At 53.5% G+C, this 25,694-nt stretch overlaps 9 non-coding genes across 9 annotated transcripts; all 9 read right to left on the bottom strand.

The window, feature by feature from the left end:
• Positions 1-227: 227 nt before the first annotated feature.
• LOC136119613 (small nucleolar RNA SNORD116) lies at positions 228-320 on the bottom strand. The gene has a single exon (XR_010655591.1). It is a non-coding gene; the product is annotated as a small nucleolar RNA SNORD116 (small nucleolar RNA).
• A 2,880-nt stretch (positions 321-3,200) lies between these two features.
• LOC136119575 (small nucleolar RNA SNORD116) lies at positions 3,201-3,290 on the bottom strand. Its single transcript, XR_010655558.1, has one exon. It is a non-coding gene; the product is annotated as a small nucleolar RNA SNORD116 (small nucleolar RNA).
• Positions 3,291-6,050: 2,760 nt separating this feature from the next.
• Positions 6,051-6,143, bottom strand: LOC136119577 (small nucleolar RNA SNORD116). Its single transcript, XR_010655560.1, has one exon. It is a non-coding gene; the product is annotated as a small nucleolar RNA SNORD116 (small nucleolar RNA).
• Positions 6,144-8,081: 1,938 nt separating this feature from the next.
• On the bottom strand, positions 8,082-8,174 carry LOC136119574 (small nucleolar RNA SNORD116). Its single transcript, XR_010655557.1, has one exon. It is a non-coding gene; the product is annotated as a small nucleolar RNA SNORD116 (small nucleolar RNA).
• Positions 8,175-10,111: 1,937 nt separating this feature from the next.
• On the bottom strand, positions 10,112-10,204 carry LOC136119587 (small nucleolar RNA SNORD116). Its single transcript, XR_010655568.1, has one exon. It is a non-coding gene; the product is annotated as a small nucleolar RNA SNORD116 (small nucleolar RNA).
• A 2,690-nt stretch (positions 10,205-12,894) lies between these two features.
• On the bottom strand, positions 12,895-12,987 carry LOC136119590 (small nucleolar RNA SNORD116). The gene has a single exon (XR_010655571.1). It is a non-coding gene; the product is annotated as a small nucleolar RNA SNORD116 (small nucleolar RNA).
• Positions 12,988-15,647: 2,660 nt separating this feature from the next.
• LOC136119585 (small nucleolar RNA SNORD116) lies at positions 15,648-15,740 on the bottom strand. Its single transcript, XR_010655566.1, has one exon. It is a non-coding gene; the product is annotated as a small nucleolar RNA SNORD116 (small nucleolar RNA).
• Positions 15,741-18,376: 2,636 nt separating this feature from the next.
• Positions 18,377-18,469, bottom strand: LOC136119562 (small nucleolar RNA SNORD116). Its single transcript, XR_010655546.1, has one exon. It is a non-coding gene; the product is annotated as a small nucleolar RNA SNORD116 (small nucleolar RNA).
• Positions 18,470-21,158: 2,689 nt separating this feature from the next.
• On the bottom strand, positions 21,159-21,251 carry LOC136119573 (small nucleolar RNA SNORD116). Its single transcript, XR_010655556.1, has one exon. It is a non-coding gene; the product is annotated as a small nucleolar RNA SNORD116 (small nucleolar RNA).
• Between the last annotated feature and the right edge of the window lie 4,443 nt (positions 21,252-25,694).

Raw genomic sequence — 25,694 nt, 5'->3', positions numbered from 1 at the left:
ATGACACCTAAAACCAGCAAGACAGCATGCCGCCTTGTAATCCGTCATTGGCCTTTCACCAAGGACCTGGGATTCATAGACGATTCAGGTAAGGTGCAGACACGGTCGACCTTCAGACAGGAGCCCCTCAAATGCTGGCACCATGGGTGGTGTTTGCATGCATGTCAAAAAGGGGACGCTGGCCTCCACTCCCAACTGTACCCTACCCCCAAGGGAGGAAACGTGCTGGACCTCAGTTTCGATGAGGAGACAGTAGAGCGTTGTCACTCATTTAATTCAGATTTTCCAAGGAATTCATACAAGGGTGTCATCTTCAATCCAAGCACATACTGGGACAGTGCTCAACACAACAGGGCAGGCCGCTTGGCTCTGCAAAGGAGCCATGACCCCGGAGTATTCGAAAAACCTGGGGAATCCACAGCCCTCAGAGCACTCAGCAAGAGTAACAGGCAATCCACTATTGCAGCCACTGGGCCCGTCTCAGGAAACCCTAATATCCGTTGGCACATCTTGGGGTGGTTGATTGCCTACTGTCCTGAGTTATCCACGGCCACGGTCAGCAACATGCCCCTGCCTCACTTTTTCCATTTCTCCTTAGCACATCCAGTCATCAGACCATGCGAAGGTCTTCTTCTCTATGCCGATGGCCAGCCTTGCCCAGCAACTTCACCAGAGAAGTGGACAGAAACCACAAAGGCTTCAGAATTGGACCGGGGTGCTCAGAAAACATGATATGTGTGAATATTAACCTGGGTGTGATGCCTGAACCTGCTTCCCAAGGACCTCTATCCCTTACTGAGAACAGAATGCATGTCTGACAGCACAATTGCACGAACTCAGGCACGTATGTTGGCCTGTGTGTGAGACGGTGTTTGTGTGTGTTCACGCATGTGCATGTGTCTTTCTGTGACTGCGCATAAGGACGGGCTGGCGGGTTTCAGTGAGTGCCTCTGAATCCGCGTCTTGGTCTCTGTCTGTCCCTGTGGCCCTCTGCAGGGACTGTGAACAGTAAAGGCCAAAGTTTATATGAGGAACACTAGCTTTGGACCCTACAACTGAATGGAGAAAGACCTCTATCACCTTCAAGAGGCCACATGCGAACTTTGACCTCCAGCGCCTTGGCTTTGGACCCCCTCCCCACTGAATGAAGAAAGACCCTTATTAGCTCCAAGAGGCTGAATTCAAACTTTGAGTCACAGGGGCTGTCGAAATAGGCCACGGACTACCGCTCTCCCACAGCCAAGCATTCTGGCCAAAGCATAAAGACCTAAACAGACTTGCCTCCCGGCCGTGGGTGTCACATGTACGTGGACCTGAAGAACCTGCCAGCTAATAGCACATCTGATGTGCACTTGGGGCCCCTCCCAGAAATTCTGGAAGCAAGGGAACCTCCTATGGTCGGGTGGACACCGATCTACAGCTGGATGCAGGTCAAAAGCAGCCTGGCACCTCTCAAGGGGCTAACAAAATTCGGTCCAACTGCCAATTCTCACCAACTGGCACAAATCACTTTTCGTGGACCCCTGGGAATACCCACCACAGGAAGTAGTGGGCTTCAGCAACCATAATCCACGTTCAAACCGCACGGCAGAAACTAGACCCCCTTCCCGGTCACGACTTGCCAGCACCCAGCCAGCAGGTTTTGCGTCCATGAACCCGGAGGGATCACTCAAACGCTTGACAGCCACATCCTATGTGACCTCTTCCTGCCCACAGGGCAACCCAAAACTACTGGAAGCCACAGACATCATGCAAACACGGGGACACTCTACACCAGGGATTACAGAACGCAAGCATGTCTGCTTCGATGACACTGACCTACACCATGCATCCTGGCACTTCTCAACTGCCACAGCGACACTACCAAGAACCTCACAGAGATCAAAGGCACTGTCCCCGAGAACCACAGACAGACTTCCAACGAAAGACCTCTGCCATGCGAGGGGACCTGGAAGCTTCAAAGGGCACAGTGGCTGTCCACGGCAGCGCACCTGGCATAGCACCTGTGCCCCCATCTCTGCCCCGCCAGTGGACTGCTCCAGAAATACCTCTGTCTCTTCGAAAGGCTTGTGGGCCACATGGACCGGCCGCGTCATGCCCTCTGGGAGAAACACTTTCGCTTTGCACATTCTCATATGAGGAAACAAAGTGGCCAAAGGGCATGTTCGCATAACACACCTTCCTCCAAGAAGACCGGCACTGATGCCTCAGCATGTCTATCATCTTTACAGGACACCCTTTCATCGTCATTCCTCCAGCAACGAGATCACAACTCCTGCAGGTTACCGACCTGACAGCATCCACATGAGCGGGCAAAGCCATCCCCTCCATACGCAGCTGATGCCAGCCCATCATGAACATGACACATCCTTGGTAAGCTGAGGCCAGTGCCCACAACCCAATGATGACAGCCCATGCCACAACTTCACACAGGACCCCTCCTCATCATGCCTTACTGTTATGTCCAGTCCATCAGCCACCACACAGGCTTAAATACAGCACTCGGTCCTCACTCCACACCATGATGACCAACTTGATGTCAACACTGTGTTGGGAATTGGAGTAGAGGAGCTGACAATGGCAACACCGAGGCCTAATCCATCAGGCCCCTTCCAATGGGCCGACGCCAATCACCAGCCCAAACCAACCCACTGCTCCAGGCCCACCGGGCACTCAAGACTTCACTGTGTGAAACACAACAACAGGGAGAGCCACAGGCCTGGCCGGAGGCTCCAGGCTCCAACAAGGGAAGCTTGCTCATTTTCGATTCCAGAAGCATCCTCCGAAGCGTCATGCACAAAACGTGATCCTGTCCAAAACACACCTCCCAAGCTGCAATCTCACTGGGCCTACATCAGCACACAGTTTGACTCTGAAGACCAGCAGGTGAGACTGCCACCTCGCATTTCTTCAATGGCCTTTCAGCAGGGACATGGGATTCACAGATGACCCAGCTTATGTGCAGACATGGTCCACCCTCAAACAGGAGCTCCTCCAATGCTGGAGCCCTGGATGGTGTTTGCATGCGTGTCACGAAGGGATGATGGCCCTCACTCCTAATGGTGCCCTACCCACGAGAGAGGAAATGTGCTGGACCTCAGATTCTATGAAGAGACGGTAGAGTGTTCTCACTCATTTTGTTCATATCTTCCAATTTGTTCACATTATCTGTGCCCTACCGCCAAGAGAGGAAACATGCTGGACCTCAGTTTCGATGAGATGGTAGAGTGTTCTCACTCATTTTGTTCAGATTTTCCAAGGAATGCATACAAGGGTGTCATCATCGATCCAAACACATGCTGGGAAGCTGCAGAATGTAACCGGACAGGCTGCAGTACTCTGCAGAGGAGCCATGGCCCTGGAGTACTGCAAGAGCCTGGGGAATCCAGAGTCTTCAGGCCACTCAGCAAAAGCAAAAATCAATCCACTCTTGCAGCCATTGGGCCCATCTGAGGAAAACCTAATGTCCCATGGCACATCTTAGTGTGAGTGAATGCCTACCATCCTGAGTTATCCAGGACCACGCTTGGCAACATGTGCCCGCCTCACTTTTCCAGTTGTCCTTGGCACATCCAGTCATCAGACCATATGAAAGTCTTCTTGTTTTTGCCGCCAGCCAGCCTTGCCGAGCAACTGCACCTGAGGAGTGGACACAAATCACTGAGGCTTCAGAAGTGGACCGGGGTCCTCAGAGAACATGATCCGTGTGAATATTTACTTGGGCTTCAGCTCTGAACCTGCTTCCCAGGGACCTCTATCCCTTACCGAGTATTGATTTGTGTCTCACAGCATGTCTGTAGGAAGTTAGACACGTACACTGACCAGTGTGTGAGATGCTGTATGTGTGTATTCGTGACTTCGACTGTGCACGAGGACGCACTTGTGTATTACTGTGTGTGCCTCTGAATATGCGTCTCGCTCTCTGTGTGTCCCTGTGGCCCTCTGCAGAGGCTTCCAACAGTAAACACCAGAGTTTATACACAACACCCTGGTTGGACCCCCAACAGAAATGAGAAAGACCCCTGTCAGCTGCAGGAGGCCGCATGCGAATTTTGACCCACAGGAGCTGTTGAAATAGGCCACAGACTCCCGCTCTCCCATAGCCATGGCTTCTGACCAAAGCACAAAGACTGGAAAAGACCTGCCTCCTGGCAGTGGATGTCACATGTATGTGGACATGGAGATCCTGCCAGCTAATAGTCTACACCTAATGTGGACTTGAGGCCACTCCCAGTGCTTCCGGAAGCAAGGGAGTCTCTGATGGGCAGGCAAACACCGATCTGCAGCTGGCTACAGGCAAGTGCAGCTTAGCACCACTCAAAGGGCTGACGAAATACAGTCTAAATGTCAATTCTCGCCAACTAGACCAAATCACGTTCTGAGGACCCATGGGAACGTCCATCACGGGAAGTGGTGTACTGTACCAACCAGGACCCAGGTTGGAACCCCATGAGGGAACCTAGGCCATCTTCCCGAGCACGTCTCGCCAGCGCCCATCCGGCAGGTTTCACGGCCCTGAACCCAGAGGAAAAGATAAAATGCTTGACAGCCTCGTCCTAAGTGACCTTCTCCTGCCCGCAGAGTGACTCGCCCTTACATGAAGTCGCAGACACCTTGTGAACACGGGGTCACTGTACACCAAGGAACACAGAGTGCATACATGTCTGCTTTAATGACGCCAATCCCACCCCATGCATTCTGGCAGTTCTCCACTGCCACAGCAACACTACAGAGGACCTCACACAGATCAAAAGCACTGTCCCCGAGAACCACAGACAGATTGCCAATGGAAGACCTCTGCCACGTGAGGGGACATGCAAGCTTCAAAAGGCAGAGTGGCTGCCCATGGCAGCGCACCTGGCAACACAACAGTGCCCGCATCTCTGCCCCGCCAATAGACTGCTCCAGATAAACCTCTGGCTGTTCGAAAGGCTTGTGTGCCACATGGGCCGGCCATGTCATGCTCTCTGGGAGAAACACTTTCCCTTCGCACATTCCCAAATGAGGGAACAAAGTGGCCAAAGGGCGTGTTCATATAACTGACCTACCCCCAAGAAGACCGGCACAGATGCCTCAGAATGTCGATCTTCTCTACGTCCCGCAAGAAACCATTTGGGCATAATTTCTCCTGTAACGGGAACACAACACTACGCAGGTTACCTACATCGCAGGCATCCTCATAAACAGCGAAAGCCATCCACTTCATAGGCAGCTGATGCCAACCCATCAGGAAAAGGAGACCTCCTTGGGAAACCATGAACAGCATCAGCAACTGAATGATCACAGACCATCCCACGACATCACACAGGAAACGTCCTCATGATGCCTTACCTTCGTCTCCAGGAAACAGCCATCACGCAGTCTTAAATGCAGCACTCGGTGCTAACCCCACTCCACGATGGCCCTCTTAGTGCCAACACCTGTGCTGGGAGCTGCAGTAGAGGAGCTGACATGGGCACCACCTAATCCATCAGCCCCTTTGTGTCAACACCCAACCCCAGCCCACACCCACGCACTACTACAGCCCCATTGGACACACAAGAACCTCAATGCGCCAAACCCAATGAAAGGGAGGGTCACAGGCCTTGCCTCATGCTCCAGGCCCCAAGAAGGGAAACCTGCTCCTTTAGGCTTCCAGACCTAAACCCTGAAGCAGCGTGCACAAAGGGTGATCGCGGCCAAAGCATACCGTTCCAAACTGCAAGCTCACTGGGCCTACACCAGCACACACTCCGAATCTGAAGACCAACAAGAGAGCCTGCCCCCTCGCATTCCCTCAACGGTCTTTCAGCAGTGACCTGATATTCATAGACGACCCAGCTTAGGGGAAGACACAGTCGACCTTCAGACAGGAGCCCCTCCAAGTCTGGAGCCCTGAGTGCTGTTTGCATGCATGTCAGCAGGGGACGCTGGCCCTCAGCATGTCTATGTTCTCTACTTCATGAAAGACACCCTTTGGGAGTCATTCCTCCGGAAATGGTAACACAACTCTACACAGGATACCTACCTCGCTCTTGACAGGCCCCTATGCCCGAGACAGGAAACGTGCTGGACCTTAGACTCGATGAGGAGACGGTAGAGTGTTCTCACTCATCTTGTTCAGATTTTCCAAGGAATGCATACAAGGGTATCATCATCGATCCAAGCACGTGCTAGAATGCTGCAAAAAACAACGGGGCATGTCATGCGGGTCTGCAGAGGAGCCATGACCTCCTAGTACTCTAAAACCCTGGGGAAGCCACAGCCCCCAGGCCACTCTGCAAGAGCAACAGTCAATCTACACTTGAAGCCACTGGGACCGTCTGAGGTAAACCTAATATCCAGGGGCACATCTTAGGGTGGGTGAACGCCTAACGGACTGAGTCATCCAGAGCCATGCTTAGCAACCTGCCCCCACCTCATTTTTCCAGTTCTCCTTAGCACCTCCAGTCATCAGACAAGGCGAAAGTCTTCTTGCCTTTCCTGACGGCCACACCTGCCCAGCAACTGCACCTGAGAAGTGGACATAAATCACGAAGTTTTCAGAATTGGAGTGGGGTACTCAGAGAACGTGATTCACGCCAATGTTTACCTGGGCTTGAGTCCGGACCCTGCTTCCCAAGGACCTCTACCCTTACTGAGAACACAATGTTTGTCTGACAGCACGACTGCAAGAAGTTAGGCACGTACGTTGCCCGGCATGTGAGAGGGTCTATGTGTGTGTTCACGTGTGTGCACGGGTGTGACTGTCACTGCTCACGAGGACGTGCTTCTGCGCTTCTTTGTGTTCTGCTCAAACTGCATCTTGGTCTCCGTGTGTCCATGAGGCCCTCTGCAGAGACACCGAAGCGTAAAAGCCACAGGTTATACACAGAGCACTGGCATTGGTCACCGCAACCCCTGAATGGAGAAAGAGCCCTACAAGCTTCAAGAGGCTGAATGCAAACTCTAAATCCCGGAGGCTGTTGAAATAGGCCACGGATTCTCTCTCTCCCACAGCCAAGCCTTCTGACCAAAGCACAAAGACCTAATCAGGCTTGCCTCCAAGCCGTGGGTGTGGCATATACGTGGACCCGGAGAAGCTGCCAGCTAGTGGTGCATTTGATGTGCACTGGGGGCTACTTAGAGCACTCCCGGAGCCAAGACAACCTCCGCTGGTTGGGCCAGCCCTGACCTGCAGCAGGCTCCAGGCAAGATGCAGCCCGGCACCACTCAAGGGGCTAACGAAATTCGGCCTATGTGCCAGTTCTCGCCAACTAGGCCAAATTGATTTCTGTGGACCCCTAGGAATGTCCACCACAGGAAGCGGTGGGCTTCAGCAACCATGACCCAAGTTCAGACCCCAAAGCCGAAACTGGGCCACCATGCCTGCCATGTTTCGCTAGCACCCACCCAGCAGGGTTGGCGGCCCTGAACCTTGAGGAAGCGCACAAATCCTTGCCAGCCTCGTCCTCCGAGGCCTCCTCCTGCCCACGGGGCAACTCGACCCTATTGGAAGCCACAGATACCGTGCAAACAGGGGGACACTGTACACCAGGGGTGAGAGATCGTAACATGCCTGCTTTGATGACACTGACCCTACCCCACGGATCCTGGCACTTCTCCACTGCCACAGTGACACTACTGAGGACCTCACAGAGACCAAAGGCACTGTCCCCGAGAACCACAAACAGATTGCCAACGGAAGACCTCTGCCACCCAAGGGCACCTGGACGCTTCAAAGGGCACAGTGCCTGTCTGCGGCAGCGCACCCGGCATCGCAACAGTGTCCGCGTAGCTGTACCGCCAACAGACTTCTCCAGATAAATCTCTGGCTCTTCGAAAGTCCTGCGTTCCTCACGGGCCAGACGCATCATGCCCTGTGGGAGAAACAATTATAGCTTGGCACATTCCCAAACAAGGTAACAAAGTGCACAAAGGTCACGTTCGCATAACTCACCTATCCTCCAGGAGAGCGGCACAGACGCATCAGCGTATCTATTTTCTCTACGTCTTGCAAGACACCTTTTGGGCGTCATGCCTCCGGCAATGGGATCACAACTCTACACAGGTTACCTACCTCGCTCCTCAATGTCCCCTATGCCCGAGACAGGAAACGTGCTGGACCTCAGACTCGATGAGGAGACGGTAGAGTGTTCTCACTCATTTTGTTCAGATTTTCCAAGGAATGCATACAAGGGTGTCATCATCGATCCAAGCACGTGCTGGGACGCTGCACAACACAACCGGGCATGCCATTCTGGTCTGCAGAGGAGCCGTGACTTCCTAGTACTCCAAAACCCTGGGGAATCCACAGCCCTCAGGCCACTCTGCAAGAGCAACAGTCAATTTACTCTTGAAGCCACTGGGCCCGTCTGAGGGAAACCTAATATCCAGTGGCACATCTTAGGGTGGGTGAACGCCTACCTTCCTGAGTCATCCAGGACCATGCTTAGCAACCTGCCCCCACCTCACTTTTCCAGTTCTCCTTAGCACCTCCAGTCATCACACAACGCGAAACTCTTCTTGCCTTTCCTGACGGCTACCCCTGCCCAGCAACTGCACCAGAGAAGTGGACAGAAATCACGTAGGCTTCGGAATTGGACCGGGGTCTGCAGAGAACGTGATTCATGTGAATGTTAACCTGGGCTTGAGCCCGGACCCTGCTTCCCAAGGACCTCCAGCCTTACTGAGAACTCAATGTTTGTCTGACAGCACGACTGCAGAATGTTAGGCACGTACGTTGCCCAGTATGTGAGAGGGTCTATATGTGTGTTCACGCGTGTGCACATGTGTGACTGTCACTGCTCACGAGGACGCGCTTCCGGGATTCTCTGTGTTCCTCTGAATCCGCATCATGGTCTCCGTGTGTCTCTGAGGCCCTCTGCAGAGACACCGAACCGTAAAACCACAGATTATACACAGCACGCTGGCTTTGGACACCGCCCTCCCTGAAAAGAGAAAGACCCCTTCAAGCTTCTAGAGGCTGAATGTGAACTCTGAAACCCGGAGGTTGTTGAAGTAGACCACGGATTCCCACTCTCCCACAGCCAAGCCTTCTGACCAAAGCACAAAGACCTAACCAGACTTGCCTCCCGGCCGTGGGTGGTACATATACGTGGACCCGGAGATCCTGCCAGCTAGTAGCACATCTGATGTGCACTTGGGGCCAATTCCAGCACTCCCAGAGGCAAGAGGACCTCCGCTGGTCACGCCAACCCAGACCTGTAGCAGGCTACAGGCAAGATGCAGCCCGGCACCACTCAAGGGGCCAACGAAATTCGGCCTATGTGCCAATTCTCGCCAACTAGGCCAAATCACTTTCCGTGGAACCGTAGGAATGCTCACCACAGGAAGTGGTGGGCTTCAGCAACCATGACCCAAGTTCGGACCCCACAGCCGAAACTAGGCTACCATCCCTGCCGTGTTTCGCCAGCACCCAGACAGCAGTGTTGGCGGCCCTGAACCCCGAGGAAACGCACAAATCCTTCCCAGCCTCGTCCTCTGTGCCTCCTCCTGCCCACGGGGAAACTCGACCCTACTGGAAGCCACAGACATCATGCACACAGCAGGACACTGTACACCAGGGATGACAGACGGTAAGCATGTATGCTTTGATGACACGGACCCTACCCCACGGATCCTGGCACTTCTCCACTGCCACCGCGGTGCTACCGATAACCTCGCAGAGATCAAAGGCACTGTCCCCGAGAACCACAGACAGATTGCCAACGGAAGACCTCTGCCACCCAAGGGGACCTGGAAGCTTCAAAGGGCTCAGTGCCTGTCCACGGCAGAGCACCTGGCATCGCCAACAGTGCCCACGTCACTGTTCCACCAACAGACTGCTCCAGATAAATCGCTGGTTGTTCGAAAGGTCTGCGTGCCTCACAGGCCGGCCGCATCATGCCTTCTGGGAGAAAAACTTTTCCCTTTGCACATTTCCAAACAAGGGAACAAAGTGGCCAAAGGGCATGTTCGCATAACTCACCTATCCTCAAGGAGAGCGGCACAGACACCTCAGCATGTCTATCTTCTCTACGTCCTGCAAGACACCCTTTGGGCGTCATTCCTCCGGCAATGGGATCACAACTCTACGCAGGTTACCTACCTCGCTCCTCACTGTCCGTACGCCCGTGAGAGGAAACCTGCTGGACCTCAGACTCGATGAGGAGACGGTAGAGTGTTCTCACTCATTTTGTTCAGATTTTCCAAGGAATGCATACAGGGGCGTCATCATCGAACCAAGCACATGCTGGGACGCTGCAGAACACAACCGGGCATGCCATGCGGGTCTGCAGAAGAGCCATGACCTCGTAGTACTCCAAAACCCTGGGGAATCCACAGCCCCCAGGCCACTCTGCAAGAGCAACAGTCAATCTACTCTTGAAGCCACTGGGCCCGCCTGAGGAACACCTAATATCCAAAGGCACATTTTAGTGTGGCTGAACGCCTACCTTCCTGTGTTAACCACGTCTACGCTCGGAAACGTGGGACCGCCTCACTTTTTCCAGTTCTCCTCGGCACCTCCAGTCGTCAGCCCACACAAACGTCCTCTTGTCTTTGCTGACGGCCAGCCTTGCCAAGCAGCTGCCCCTGAGATGTGGACAGAAATCATGCAGGATTCAGAAGTGAACGGGCGTCCTTAGGGAACATGATTTATACTAACATATACCTGGGCTGGAGCCCTGAACCTGCTTCACAAGGACCTCTGTCCCTTACCAAGAACTGAAAGTATGTCTGACAGCATGACTGCAGGAACTTAGGCATGTACGTTGGCCTTTGTGTGTGAGGGTGTATGTGTGTGTTCCTGCGTGTGCGCGTGTGTGACTATGACTACGCACGATGATGTGCTTGTGGGTTTCTGTGTGGAACTCTGAATCCCCGTCTTGGTCTTTGTGTGTCCTTGAGGCCCTCTGCAGTGACACTGAATAGTAAATGTCGCAGGTTATACACAATCCCCTGACTTTGGACCACCCCACTGAATGGAGAAATACCCCTGCCAGCTTCAAGAGGCCATATGCTAACTTTGACCACCAGAGGCTGTTGAAATAGGCAACCGACTCCCGCTATCCCTCAGCCATGCCTTCTCACCAAAGCACAAAGTGTCGAGGAGACCTGCCTCCCAGCCGTGAGTGTCACATCTACATGGACCTAGAGACCTTGCTAGCTATTAGCACATCAGATGTGCACCTGGGGTCACTCCCAGCACTTTTGGAAGCAAGGGAAACTCCGATGGATGGCGTTGACAATGACCTACTGCTGGCTGCAGACAAGATGCAACCCGGTACCTCTCAAGGGTCTAATGGACTTCAGCCCAAGTGCGACTTCTCGCCAACTAGGCCAAATCACTTTCCGTGGACCCGTTGGAATGCCCACCATGGCAAGAGGTGGTCTTCAGTAACCATGACCCAGGTTCAAACCCCACGGTTAAAACTAGGCCACCTCTCCGGCCACATCTCGGCCAGCTCCCCTCTGGCAGGATTCAGCGCCCTGAATCCCGAGGAAACACTCAAACACTCGGCAACCTTGTCCTCACTGCCCTCCTCCTGCCCACATGGCGACTGGACCCTACTAGAAGCCAGAGATAACATGCGAATACGGGGACACTGTACACCAGGGAAGACAGACCACAAGCATTTCTGCTTTGATGACGCCGAACCCACACCATACATCCTGGCACTTCTCCACTGCCACAGCAAAACTTCTGAGGACCTCACAGAGAAAAGCACTGTCCGCGAGGACCACAGACAAACTTCCAACGGAAGACCTCTGCCACACGAGGAGACCTGGAAGCCAGTAAGGGAAAAGTGGCTGTCAAGGTCAGCGCACCTGGCATCACAACAGTGCGCCCATCTCTACCATGCCAACGGACTGCTTCGGATAAACCTCTGGCTGTTAGACAGGCATCCGTACCTCATGGGCCGGCTGCATCACGCCTTCCGGGAAAAACACTTTCGCTTTGCACACTCCCAAACTAGGGAACAAAGTGGCCAAAGGGCATGTTGGCATACCTCACCTACCCCGAGCAGGCCAGCACATACTCCTCAGCATATCGATCTTTTCTAGCTTACGCAAGACACCCTTTGGGAATCATTTCTCCGGGAACGGGATCACAAGTCTACACAGGTTACCTACCTCATCGCATCCACGTGAACCGCCAAAGCCATCCTCTCCATAGGCAGGTGATGCCAGCCCATCACGTACATGACAAATCCTTGAGAAGCCGAGGCCAGAGCCTGCAACCCAATGATGACAGCCCATGCCACAACATCACGTAGGACCTGTCCTTATCATGCCTTACCTTCCTGTCCAGACCATCAGCCACGACGCAGGCTTAAATGCAACACTCGGATCTCACCCCACTCCACGATGACCCACGGGGGGAAAACACTGTGCCAGGAATTGCAATACAGGAGCTGACAAGCGCAACACCGAGGCCTAATCCATCAGCCCCCTTGCGCCGATGCCCAACGTCAGCCCCCACACACCCACTGCTCCAGCCCCACTGGGCACTCAAGAACTTCACCATGACAAACGCAAAAACAGGGAGGGCCACAGGCCTGGCCTGAGTCTCCGGGCTCCAACCAGGGAAGCTTTCTCATTTTGGCTTCCAGAAAAAACACCCAAAGTGGCACAAAAAAACCATGACACTGGCCAAAACATACCTCCCAAGCTGCAAGCTCACTGCACCTACCTCAGCCCACACTCTGACTCTGAACATCAGCAGGTGAGCCTGCCCCCTCACATTCCCTCATCGGCCTTTCAGCAGGGACCTGGGATTCATAGACGACCCAGTTTATGTGCAGACACGGTCCACCCTCAGACAGAAACCTCTCCAATGCTGGAGTACTGGGTGGTATTTGCATGTATGTCAGGAGGGGATGATGACCCTCACTCCTCACTGTGCCCTAACCCCGAGAGAGGAAACGTGCTGGACCTCAGTTTCAATAAGGAGACTGTAGAGTGTTCTCACTCATTTTGTTCAGATTTTCCATGGAATGCATACAAGGGTGTCATCATCGATCTGAATACATGCTGGGAAGCTGCAGAACATAACCAGGCAGGCCATGCGGCTCTGCAGAGGAGACATTACCCTGGAGTACTCCAACAGCCTGGGGAATCCACAGTCCTCAGACCACTCAGCAAAAGCAAACATCAATCCACTCTTGCAGCCTTTGGGCCCATCTGAGGAAAACCTAATGTGGCATGGCACATCTTAGGGTGAGTGAATGCCTACCGTCCTGAGTAATCCAAGGCCATGCTCAGCAGTATGCGCCCGCCTCACTTTATCCGGTTTTCCTTAGCTCATCCAGGCATCAGAGTACGTGAAGGTCTTCTTTTTGTCGACAGCCAGCCTTGCCGAGCAAATACACCTGAGAAGTGGACGGAAATAACAGAGGCTTCAGAAGTGGACCGAGGTCCTCAGGGAACATGATCCATGCGAATGTTTACCTGGGCTTCTGCTCTGAACCTGCTTCCCAAGGACCTCTATCCCTCACCGATTATTGTTTTGTGACTCACAGCATGTCTGCAGGAAGTTAGGCATGTACATTGGCCAGTGTGTGAGACGCTGTATGTGTGTATTCACGCGCGTGGGCGTGTGCGACTGCGACTGCGCACGAGGACGCGATTGTGGGTTCCTGGTGTGCCTCTGAAAACGCGTCTTGCTCTCTGTGTGTCCCTGTGGCCCTCTGCAGAGGCCTCCAATAGTTAATACCAGAGATTATACACAACACCCTGGTTGGACTCCCAACAGAAAAAGAAAGACCCCTGTGAGCTGCAGGAGACTTATGAGAACTGTGACCCCCAGGAGCTGTAGAAATAGGCCACAGACTCCCGCTCTCGCATAGCCATGCCTTCTGACCAAAGGACGAACCTAGATGAGACCTGCCTACCGGCCGTGGGTGTCACATGAGTGTGGACATGGACATCCTGCCAGCTAACAGCACATCTGATGTGCACTTGGGCCACTCCCAGTGCTTCCGGAAGCAAGGGAAACTCCTATGGGTGGACTGAAACCAACCTGAAGATGGCTACAGGCAAGATGCAGCCTGGCACCACTCAAGGGGCTAACGATATTTGGCCCAAAAGCCAATTCTCGCCAAATAGGACAAATCACGTTCTGTGGACCCGTGGGTATGCCCACCACGGGAAGTGGTAGGATTAAGCAACCATAATCCAGGTTGGAACCCCACAGCAGAAACTAGACCATCTTCCCGGCCATGTCTCGCCAGCGCCCAGCCGGCAGGTTTCTCAGCCCTGAACCTGGAGGAAACGCTCAAATTTTTGAGAGCCTCGTCCTAAGTGCCCTCCTCCTGCCCTCAGGGCAACTCGACCTTACCTGAAGCCACAGACATCATGCGAACATGGGGTCACTGTACACCAAGGAAGACAGGCCACATACATGTCTGCTTTGATGACGCCTACCCCACCCCATGCATTATGGCACTTCTCCACTGCCACAGCGACACTACTAAGGACCTTGCAGAGATCAAAAGCACTGTCCCCGAGGACCACAGACAGACTTCCAACAGAAGACCTCTGCCACGCGAGGGGACCTGTAACTCTGAAAGGGCATAGTGCCTGTCCATGGCAGCGCACCTAGCATAGCAACAGTGTCCCCATCTCTGCCCCGCGTAAACTTCTGGCTGTTCGAAAGGCCTGCATGACACACGGGCCGGCCGCGTCATGCCCTCCAGGAGAAAAACTTTCACTTGCACATTCCCAAACAAGGGACAAAGCGGCCAAAGGGCATGTTCGCATAACTCACCTATCCTCAAGAAGAGGGGCACACACGCCTCAGCATGTCTATCTTCTCTAGGTCCCGCAAGACACCCTTTGGGAGTCATCCCTCCAGCAACGGAATCTCAACTCATCACATGTTACCTACCTCACCGAATCCTCATGAACTGCCAAAGCCATCCCCTTCATACGCAGCCGATGCCAGCCCACCACGAACAGGACACATGCTTGGGAAGCCGTGGCCAGCATCTGCAACACAATGATGACAGCCCATCCCACGACATCACACAGGACATGTCCTCATAATGTCTTACCTTCCTCTCCAGGCCAACAGTCACCACGCAGGCTTAAATGCAGCACTCGTTCCTAACCCCACTCCACGATGACCCACTTAGTGCAAACACTGTGCCAGAAGCTGCAGTAGATGAGCTGACATGGGCACCCCTGAGGCCTAATCCATCAGCCCCCTTCTGCCAATGTCCAACCCCAGCCAGCCCCACCGACTGCTCCAGACCCACCAGGCACCCAAGAACCTCAATGCGCCAAACGCAATGACAGGGAGGGCCACAGGCCTGGCCAGAGGTTCCATGCTCCAACCAGGGAAGCTTTCTCATTTTGGCTTCCAGAATCAACCCCCAAAGTGGCACGCACAAACCGTGACACTGGCCAAAACACACCTCCCAAGCTGCAAGCTCAATGGGCCTACCCCAGTCCACACTCCCACTCTGAAGATCAGCAGTTGAGCCTGCCCCCTCAAATTCCCTCATCGGCCTTTCAGCAGGGACCTGGGATTCATAGACGACCCAGTTTATGTGCAGACACGGTCCACTCTCAGACAGAAACCCCTCCAAAGCTGGAGACCTGGGTGGTGTTTGCATCATGTCAGGAGGGGACGATGGCCCTCACACCTAACTGTGCCCTACCCCCGAGAGAGGAAACGTGCTGGACCTCAGTTTCGATGAGGAGACGGTAGAGTGTTCTCACTCATTTTGTTCAGATTTTCCAAGGAATGCATACAAGGGTGTCGTCATCGATGCAAGCTCTGCTGGGAAGCTGTAGAACATAACCGGGCTGCCGCGGGGCTCTGCACAGGAGCCATTACCCTGGAGTACTCCAACAGCCTGGGGAATCCACAGTCCTCAGGCCACTCAGCAAAAGCAACAATCAATCCACTCTTGCAGCCATTGGGCCCATCTGAGGAAAACCTAATATAGAATGGCACATCTTAGGGTGAGTGAATGCCTACCGTCCTGAGTTATCCACGGCCATGATCAGCAACATGCACTCGCCTCACTTTTTCCAGTTTTCTTAGCACATCCAGTCATCAGAGTATGCGAAGGTCATCTTCTTCTTGCTGACAGCCAGCCTTGCCGAGCTACTACACCTGAGAAGTGGACAGAAATAACAGAGGTTTCAGAAGTGGACCGAGGTCCTCAGGGAACATGATCCATGCGAATATTTACCTGGGTTTCTGCTCTGAACCTGCTTCCCAAGGACCTATATCTCTTACCGAGTACTGATTTGTGTCTCACAGCATGTCTGCAGGAAGTTAGGCACGTACAGTGGCCAGTGTGTGAGACGCTGTATGTGTGTATTCACGCGCGTGGGCGTGTGTGACTGCGACTGCGCACGAGGACGCGATTGTGGGTTCCTGCGTGTGCCTCTGAAAACGCGTCTTGCTCTCTGTGTGTCCCTGTGGCCCTCTGCAGAGGCCTCCAACAGTAAATACCAGAGTTTATACACAACACCCTGGTTGGACTCCCAACAGAAAAAGAAAGGCTCCTGTGAGCTGCAAGAGACTTATGAGAACTGTGACCCCCAGGAGCTGTAGAAATAGGCCACAGACTCCCACTCTCCCACAGCCATGCCTCTGACCAAAGCACGAACCTAGATGAGACCTGCCTACCGGCCGTGGGTGTCACATGTGTGTGGACATGGACATCCTGCCAGCTAACAGCACATCTTCCGGAAGCAAGGGAAACTCCTATGGGCGGGCTGAAACCGGCCTGCAGATGGGTACAGGCAAGATGCAGCCTGGCACCATTCAAGGGCCTAACGAAATTTGGCCCAAATGCCAATTCTCGCCAACTAGGCCAAATCGTGTTCCGTGGACCCATGTGTATGCCCAACGTGGGAAGTGGTGGGCTTAAGCACCCATAACCCAGGTTGGAACCCCACGGCAAAACTAGATCATCTTCCCGGCCACACCTCCCCATCGCCCAGCCGGCAGGTTTCTCGGCCCTGAAACCGGAGGAAATGCTCAAATGCTTGACAGCCTCGTCCTAAGTGCCCTCCTCCTGCCCTCAGGGCAACTCGACCTTACTTGAAGCCACAGACATCATGCGAACACGGGGTCACTGTACTACAAGGAAGACAGACCACATACATGTCTGCTTTGATGACACCGACCCCACCCCATGCATTCTGGCACTTCTCCACTGCCACAGTGACACTACCAAGGACCTTACAGAGATCAAAAGCACTGTCCCCGAGGACCACAGACAGACTTCCAACAGGAGACCTCTGCCACGCGAGGGGACCTGTAAGTCTGAAAGGGCACAGTGCCTGTCCACGGCAGCTCACCTAGCATAGCAACAGTGCCCCCATCTCTGTCCCGCGTAAACTTCTGGCTGTTCGAAAGGCCTGCATGACACACGGGCCGGCCGCATCATGCCCTCCGGGAGAAAAACTTTCACTTTGCACATTCCCAAACATGGGACAAAGCGGCCAGAGGGCATGTTCGCATAACTCACCTTCCTCCAAGGAGGCCAGCACAAATGCCTCAGCATGTCCATCTTCTCTAGGTCCCGCAAGACACCCTTTGGGAATCATCCCTCCAGCAACGGAATCTCAACTCATCACAGGTTACCTACCTCACCGAATCCTCATGAGATGCCAAAGCCATCCCCTTCATAGGCATCTGATGCCAGCCCACCACAAACAGGACACATGCTTGGGAAGCCATGGCCAGCGTCTGCAACCCAATGATGACAGCCCATCCCACGACATCAAACAGGACATGTCCTCATAATACCTCACCTTCCTCTCCAGGCCAGCAGTCACCACGCAGGCTTAAATGCAGCACTCCTTCCTAACCCCACTCCACGATGACCCACTTAGTGCAAACACTGTGCCAGAAGCTGCAGTAGATGAGCTGACATGGGCACCACTGAGGCCTAATCCATCAGCCCCCTTCTGCCAACGTCCAACTCCAGCCCACACCCACCCACTGCTCCAGCCCCACCGGGCACTCAAGAACCTCAACACGCCAAACTCAAGACAGGGAGGGCCACACAGGCCTGGCATGAGGCTCCATGCTCCAATCAGGGAAGCTTGCACATTTTGGCTTCCAGAATTAACCACCGAAGCAGCGTGCACAAAGCGTGATCCCGGCCAAAGCACACCTTTCCAAGCTGCAAGCTCACTGGGCCTACACCGGCACACAATCCAACTCTGAAGACCATCATGAGAGCCTTCCCACTCGCATTCCCTTAACGGTCTTCTAGCAGCGACCTGATATTCATACATGATCCAGCTTATGGGCAGACACAGTCGAACCTCAGACAGTAGCACCTCCAATTCTGGAGCCCTGAGTGGTGTTTGCATGCATGTCAGCAGGGGACGCTGGCCCTCACTCCTCACTGTCTGAAACACCCGAGAGAGGAAACGTGCTGGACCTCAGATTCGATGAGGAGACGGTAGAGTGTTCTCACTCATTTTGTTCAGATTTTCCAAGGAATGCATACCAGGGTGTCATCATCGATCCAAGCACGTGCTGGGACGCTGCACAACACAACCGGGCATGCCATGCGGGTCTGCAGAGGAGCCATGACCTCCTAGTACTCCAAAACCCTGGGCAATCCGCAGCCCTCAGGCCACTCTGCAAGAGCAACAGTCAATCTACTCTTGCAGCCACTGGGGCCGTCAGAAGAAAACCTAATATCCAATGACACATGTTGTGGTGGTTGAATACCTACCATCCTGAAATATCCACGTCCACGCTCGGAAACGTGGGCCCGCCTCACTTCTTCCAGTTCTCCTCAGCACCTCCAGTCGTCAGCCCACGCAAACGTCCTCTTGTCTTTGCTGACGGCCAGCCTTGCCAAGAAACTGCACCTGAGATGTGGACGGAAATCACGCAGGATTCAGAAGTGAACCTGGGTCCTTAGAGAACATGATTTATGCGAACATTTACCTGGGCTGGAGCCCTGAACCTGCTTCACAAGGACCTCTATCCCTTACCAAGAACTGAAAGTGTGTCTGACAGCATGACTGCAGGAAGTTAGGCATGTACGTTGGCCGTTGTGTGTGAGGGTGTATGCGTGTGTTCCTGCGTGTGCACGTGCGTGACTATGACTACGCATGATGATGCGCTTGTGGGTTTCTGTGTCAGCCTCTGCATCCCCGTCCTGGTCTTTGTGTGTCCTTGAGGCCCTCTGCAGTGACACTGAATAGTAAAAGTCACAGGTTATACACAGTACCCTGGCTTTGGACCACCCCACTGAATGGAGAAACATCCCTACCAGCTTCAAGAAGCCACATGAGAACTTTGACCCCCAGAGGCTGTTGAAATAGGCCACGGACTCCCGCTATCCCACAGCCATGCCTTCTGACCAAAGCACAAAGACTCGAGGAGATCTGCCTCCCAGCCGTGAGTGTCACATCTACGTGGACCTAGAGACCCTGCTAGCTACTAACACATCTGATGTGCACTTGGGGTCACTCCCAGCGCTTTTGGAAGCAAGGGAACTTCCCATGGATGGCGTTGACAATGACCTACAGCTGGCTATAGGCAAGATGCAACCCGGCACCTCTCAGGGGTCTAAAGGACTTCAGCCCAAGTGTGACTTCTCACCAACTAGGCCAAATCACTTTCTGTGGACCTGTTGGAAAGCCCACCACGGCAAGAGGTGGTCTTCAGCAACCACGACCCAGGTTCAAACCCCACAGCAGAAACTAGGCCACCTTTCCAGCCACGTCTCGGCCAGCTCCCCCTCGACAGGATTCGGAGCCCTGAATCCCGAGAAAACGCTCAAACACTGAGCAACCTTGTCCTCACTGCCCTCCTCCTGCCCACACGGCAACTCGACCCTACTGGAAGCCACAGATAACATGCGAACACGGGGACACTATACACCAGGGAAGACAAACCGCAAGCATGTCTGCTTTGATGATGCCAAACCCACACCATGCATTCTGGCACTTCTCCACTGCCACAGCGATACTACCGAGGACCTCACAGAGATCAAAGGCACTGTCCCCGAGGACCACAAACTTCCAACGGAAGACCTCTGCCATGAGAGGGGACCTGGAAGCCAGTAAGGGCACAGTGGCTGTCAAGGTCAGCACACCTGGCATCACAACAGTGCGCCCATCTCTACCATGCCAACGGACTGCTTCGGATAAACCTCTGGCTGTTAGATAGGCATCCGTACCTCATGGGCCGGCCGCGTCACGCCTTCCGGGAAAAACACTTTCGCTTTGCACATTCCCAAACTAGGGAACAAAGTGGCCAAAGGGCATGTTTGCATAACTCACCTTCCCCAATGAGGCCGGCACACACTCCTCAGCATATCGATCTTTTCTAGCTTATGCAAGACACCCTTTGGGAATCATTTCTCCAGCAACGGGATCACAAGTCTACACAGGTTACCTACCTCATCGCATCCACGTGAACCGCCAAAGCCATCCTCTCCATAGGCAGGTGATGCCAGCCCATCAAGTACATGACAAATCCTTGAGAAGCCGAGGCCAGAGCCTGCAACCCAATGATGACAGCCCATGCCACAACATCACGTAGGACCTGTCCTTTCCATGCCTTACCTTCCTGTCCAGACCATCAGCCACGACGCAGGCTTAAATGCAACACTCGGATCTCACCCCACTCCATGATGACCCACGGGGGGAAAACCCTGTGCCAGGAATTGCAATACAGGAGCTGACAAGCGCAACACCGAGGCCTAATCCATCAGCCCCCTTGCGCCGATGCCCAACGTCAGCCCCCACACACCCACTGCTCCAGCCCCACTGGGCACTCAAGAACTTCACCATGACAAATGCAAAAACAGGGAGGGCCACAGGCCTGGCCTGAGTCTCCGGGCTCCAACCAGGGAAGCTTTCTCATTTTGGCTTCCAGAATTAACCCCCAAAGCAGCACGCACAAACCGTGACACTGGCCAAAACATACCTCCCAAGCTGCAAGCTCACTGCACCTACCTCAGCCCACACTCCGACTCTGAAGATCAGCAGGTGAGACTGCCCCCTCACATTCCCTCAACGGCCTTTCAACTGGGACCTGGGATTCATAGACGACCCAGTTTATGCGCAGACACGGACCACCCTCAGACAGGAACCCCTCCAATGCTGGAGCCCTGGGTGGTATTTGCATGCATGTCAGGAGGGGACGATGGCCCTTACTCCTAACTGTGCCTTACCCCCGACAGAGGAAACGTGCTGGACCTCAGACTCGATGAGGAGACGGTAGAGTGTTCTCACTCATTTTGTTCAGATTTTCCAAGGAATGCATACAAGGGTGTCATCATCGATCCAAGCACGTGCTGGGACGCTGCACAACACAACCACGCATGCCATGCGGGTCTCCAGAGGAGCCATGACCTCGTAGTACTCCAAAACCCTGGGGAATCCACAGCCCTCAGGCCACTCTGCAAGAGTAACAGTCAATCTACTCTTGAAGCCACTGGGCCCGTCTGAGGAAAACCTAATATTCAGTGGCACATCTTAGGGTGGGTGAACGCCTACCTTCCTGAGTCATCCAGGACCATGCTTAGCAACCGGCCCCCACCTCACTTTTCCAGTTCTCCTTAGCACCTCCAGTCATCAGACAACGTGAACGTCTTCTTGCCTTTCCTGACGGCCACCCCTCCCCAGGAACTGCACCTGAGAAGTGGACATAAATCACGCAGTCATCAGAATTGGACCGGGGTCCTCAGAGAACGTGATTCATGCCAATGTTTACCTGGGCTTGAGCCCAGACCCTGCTTACCAAGGACCTCTACCCTTACTGAGAACTTAATGTTTGTCTGACAGCACGACTGCAGGATGTTAGGAACGTACGTTGCCCGGCATGTGAGAGGGTCTATGTGTGTGTTCACGCGTGTGCGTGGGTGTGACTGTCACTGCTCACGAGGACGTGCTTCTGGGCTTCTTTGTGTTCCGCTCAAACTGCATCTTGGTCTCCGTGTGTCCCTGAGGCCCTCTGCAGAAACACCGAAGCGTAAAAGCCACAGTTTATACACAGAATGCTGGCATTGGACACAGACACCCCTGAATGGAGAAAGACCCCTTCAAGCTTCAAGAGGCTGAATGCGAACTCTGAAACCCGGAGGCTGTTGAAGTAGGCCACGGATTCCCACTCTCCCACAGCCTAGCCTTGTGATCAAAGCACAAAGACCTAACCAGGCTTGCCTCCCGGCCGTGGGTGTGACATATACGTGGACCCGGAGAAGCTGCCAGCTAGTAGCATGTCTGATGTGCAATTGGGGCCACTTCCAGCACTCCCGGAGGCAAGACAACCTCTGCTGGTTGGGCCGACTCTGACCTGCAGCAGGCTCCAGGCAAGATGCAGCCCGGCACCACTCAAGGGGCTAACGAAATTCGGCCTATGTGCCAATTCTGGCCAACTAGGCCAAATCACTTTCTGTGGACCCATAGGAATGCCCACCACAGGAATTGGTGGGCTTCAGCAACCATAACTCTTGTTCAGAACCCACAGCCGAAACTAGGCTACCATCCCTGCCATGTTTTGTCAGTACCCACCCAGCAGGGTTGGCGGCCCTGAACCCTGAGGAAACGCACAAATCCTGGCCAGCCCCGTCCTCCGTGGCCTCCTCCTGCCCACGGGGCAACTCGACCCTATTAGAAGCCACAGATACCGTGCAAAAAGGGGGACACTGTACACCAGGGGTGAGAGATTGTAACATGCCTGCTTTGATGACACTGACCCTACTCCTCGGATCCTGGCACTTCTCCGCTGCCACAGTGACACTACCGAGAACCTCACAGAGACCAAAGGCACTGTCCCCGAGAACCAAAAACAGATTGCCAACGGAAGACCTCTGCCACTCAAGGAGACCTGGACACTTCAAAGGGCACAGTGCCTGTCTGCGGCAGCGTACCCGGCATCGCAACAGTGTCCGCGTTGCTGTTCCACCAACAGACTGCTCCAGATAAATCTCTGGCTCTTTGAAATTCCTGCGAGGTTTTGTGGGAAGATGGCGGAAGAGTAAGACGCGGAGATCGCCTTCCTCCCCACGGATACAACAGAAATACATCTACACATGGAACAACTCCTACAGAACACCTACTGAAGGCTGGCAGAAGACCTCAGAGCTCCCAAAAGGCAAGAAACTCCCCACGTACCTGGGTAGGGCAAAAGAAAAAAAGAAAAAACAGAGAAAAAAGAATAAGGACGGCACCTGTACCAGTGGGAGGGAGCTGTGAAGGAGGAAAAGTTTCCACACACTAGGAAGCCCCTCCGCGGGCGGAGACTGCGGAAGGCGGAGCGGGGAGCTTCGGGACCGCGGAGTGGTGCACAGCGACGGGTGTGGAGGGCAAAGCGGGGAGATTCCTGCACAGACGATCGGTGCCGACCGGCACTCACCAACCCGAGAGGCTTGTCTGCTCACCCGCCGGGGCGGGCGGGGCTGCGAGCTGAGGCTCGGGTTTCGGTTTTGGACGGAGCGCAGGGAGAGGACTGGGATTGGCGGCTTGAACATAGCCTGAAGGAGTTAGTGCACCACGGCTAGCCGGGAGGGAGTTCGGGGAAAAGCCTGCACCTGCCGAAGAGGCAAGAGACTTTTTCTTCCCTCTTTGTTTCCTGGTGCGCGAGGAGAGGGGTTTAAGAGCGCTGCTTAAAGGAACTCCAGAGACGGGCGCGAGCCGCGGCTAAAAGCGCGAACCCCAGAGACGGGCGCGAGCCGCGGCTAAAAGCGCGGATCCCAGAGACGGGCGGGAGACGCTAAGGCTGCTGCTGCCGCCACCAAGGGGCCTGTGTGCGAGCACAGGTCACTCTCCACACCCCTCTTCCACGGAGCCTGTGCAGCCCGCCACTGCCAGGTTCCCGGGATACAGGGACAACTTCCCCGGGAGTACGCACAGCGGGTCTCAGGCTGGAGCAACGTCACGCTGGCCTCTGCCGCCGCAGGCCCGCCCCGCAGGCAGTGCCCCTCCCTCCCCCCCGGCCTGAGTGCGCCAGAGCCCCCGAATCAGCGGCTTCTTTAACCCCATACTGTCTGAGCAAAAAACAGACGCCCTCCAGCGACCTACACGCAGAGGCAGGGCCAAATCCAAAGCTGAGCCCCTGTGAGCTGTGAGAACAAAGAAGAGAAAGGGAAATCTCTCCCAGCAGCCACAGAAGCAGCGGATTAAAGCTCCACAATCAACTTCATATACCCTGCATCTGTGGAATACCTGAATAGACAGGGAGTGATCCCAAATTGAAGAGGTGGAATTTAGGAGCGAGATCTGTGATTTTTTTCCCTTTTCCTCTTTTTGTGAATGTGTACATGTATGCTTCTGTGTGAGATCTTGTCTGTATACTCTTGCTTCCACCATTTGTCCTAGGGCTCTATCCATCCATGGTTTTTTAAAAAAAATTTTTTTTTCTTAATAATTAATTTTAATTGTAATAACTTTATTATACTTTACCTTCGTTCTTTCTTTCTTTCCTTCCTTCCTTCCCTCCTTTAGACAACGAATCACCCCAAATTGAGGAGGTGGTCTCTGAGAGCAAGATTTATGATTTTTCCCCCTTTACCTCTTTTTCTGAACGTGTATGTGTATGCTTCTGTGTAAGATTTTCTCTGTGTAGCTTTGCTTCCAACATTTGTCCTAAGGTTCTATCCGGCCCTTTTTTTTTTCTAAATATTTTTTAATTCAATAACTATATTATACTTTATTTTATTTTTACTGTATCTTCTTTCTTTCTTTTTTCCTTCTTTCCCTCCTTCCTCCCTTCCTCCCTCCCTCCCTCCCTCCCTCCTTTCTTTCCTTCTTTGCTTCTTTCTTCCTTCCTTCCTTTCTCCCTTTCCTTCTTTCTTTCCTCATACTTCTACTAATTCTCTCTACATTTTCTCCTTCTTTCCCTCCTCCCTTCCTTCCTTCCTCCCTCCCTCCCTCCCTCCTTTCTTTCCTTCTTTGCTTCTTTCTTCCTTCCTTCCTTTCCTCCTTTCCTTCTTTCTTTCCTCATACTTCTACTAATTCTCTCTACATTTTCTCCTTCTTTCCCTCCTTCCTTCCTTCCTTCCTCCCTCCCTCCCTCCCTCCTTTCTTTCCTTCTTTGCTTCTTTCTTCCTTCCTTCCTTTCCTCCTTTCCTTCTTTCTTTCCTCATACTTCTACTAATTCTCTCTAATTTGTCTCCCTTTTATTCTGAGCCGTGTGGATGAAAGGCTCTTGGTGCTCCAGCCCAGTAGTCAGGGCTCTGCCTCTGAGGTAGGAGAGCCAACTTCAGGACACTGGTCAACAAGAGACCTCCCAGCTCCACATAATATTAAATGGCGGAAATCTCCCAGAGACCTCCATCTTAACACCAGCACCCAGCTTCACTCAACGACCAGCAAGCCACAGTGCTGGACAACCTATGCCAAACAACTAGCAAAACAGGAACACAACCCCACCCATTAGCAGAGAGGCTGCCTAAAATCATAATAAGGCCACAGACACCCCAAAACACACCACCAGACGTGAACCTGCCCACTAGAGAGACAAGATCCAGCCTCATCCAGCACAACACAGGCACTAGTCCCCTTCACCAGGAAGCCTACACAACCCACTGAAACAACCTTAGCCACTGGAGACAGACATCAAAAACAACGGGAACTACGAACGTGCAGCCTGCAAAAAGGAGACCCCAAACACAGTAAGATAAGCAAAATGAGAAGACAGAAAAACACACAGCAGATGAAGGAGCAAGATAAAAACCCACCAGACCTAACAAATGAAGAGGAAATAGGCAATCTACCTGAAAAAAAAT

The sequence above is a fragment of the Phocoena phocoena genome, chromosome 2 (assembly GCF_963924675.1).
Source record: "Phocoena phocoena chromosome 2, mPhoPho1.1, whole genome shotgun sequence".
In the NCBI taxonomy this organism is placed as follows: Eukaryota; Metazoa; Chordata; class Mammalia; order Artiodactyla; family Phocoenidae; genus Phocoena; species Phocoena phocoena.
The sequence above is the reverse complement of the archived record's forward strand: the minus strand, read 5'-3'. Positions and strand labels throughout refer to the sequence as shown.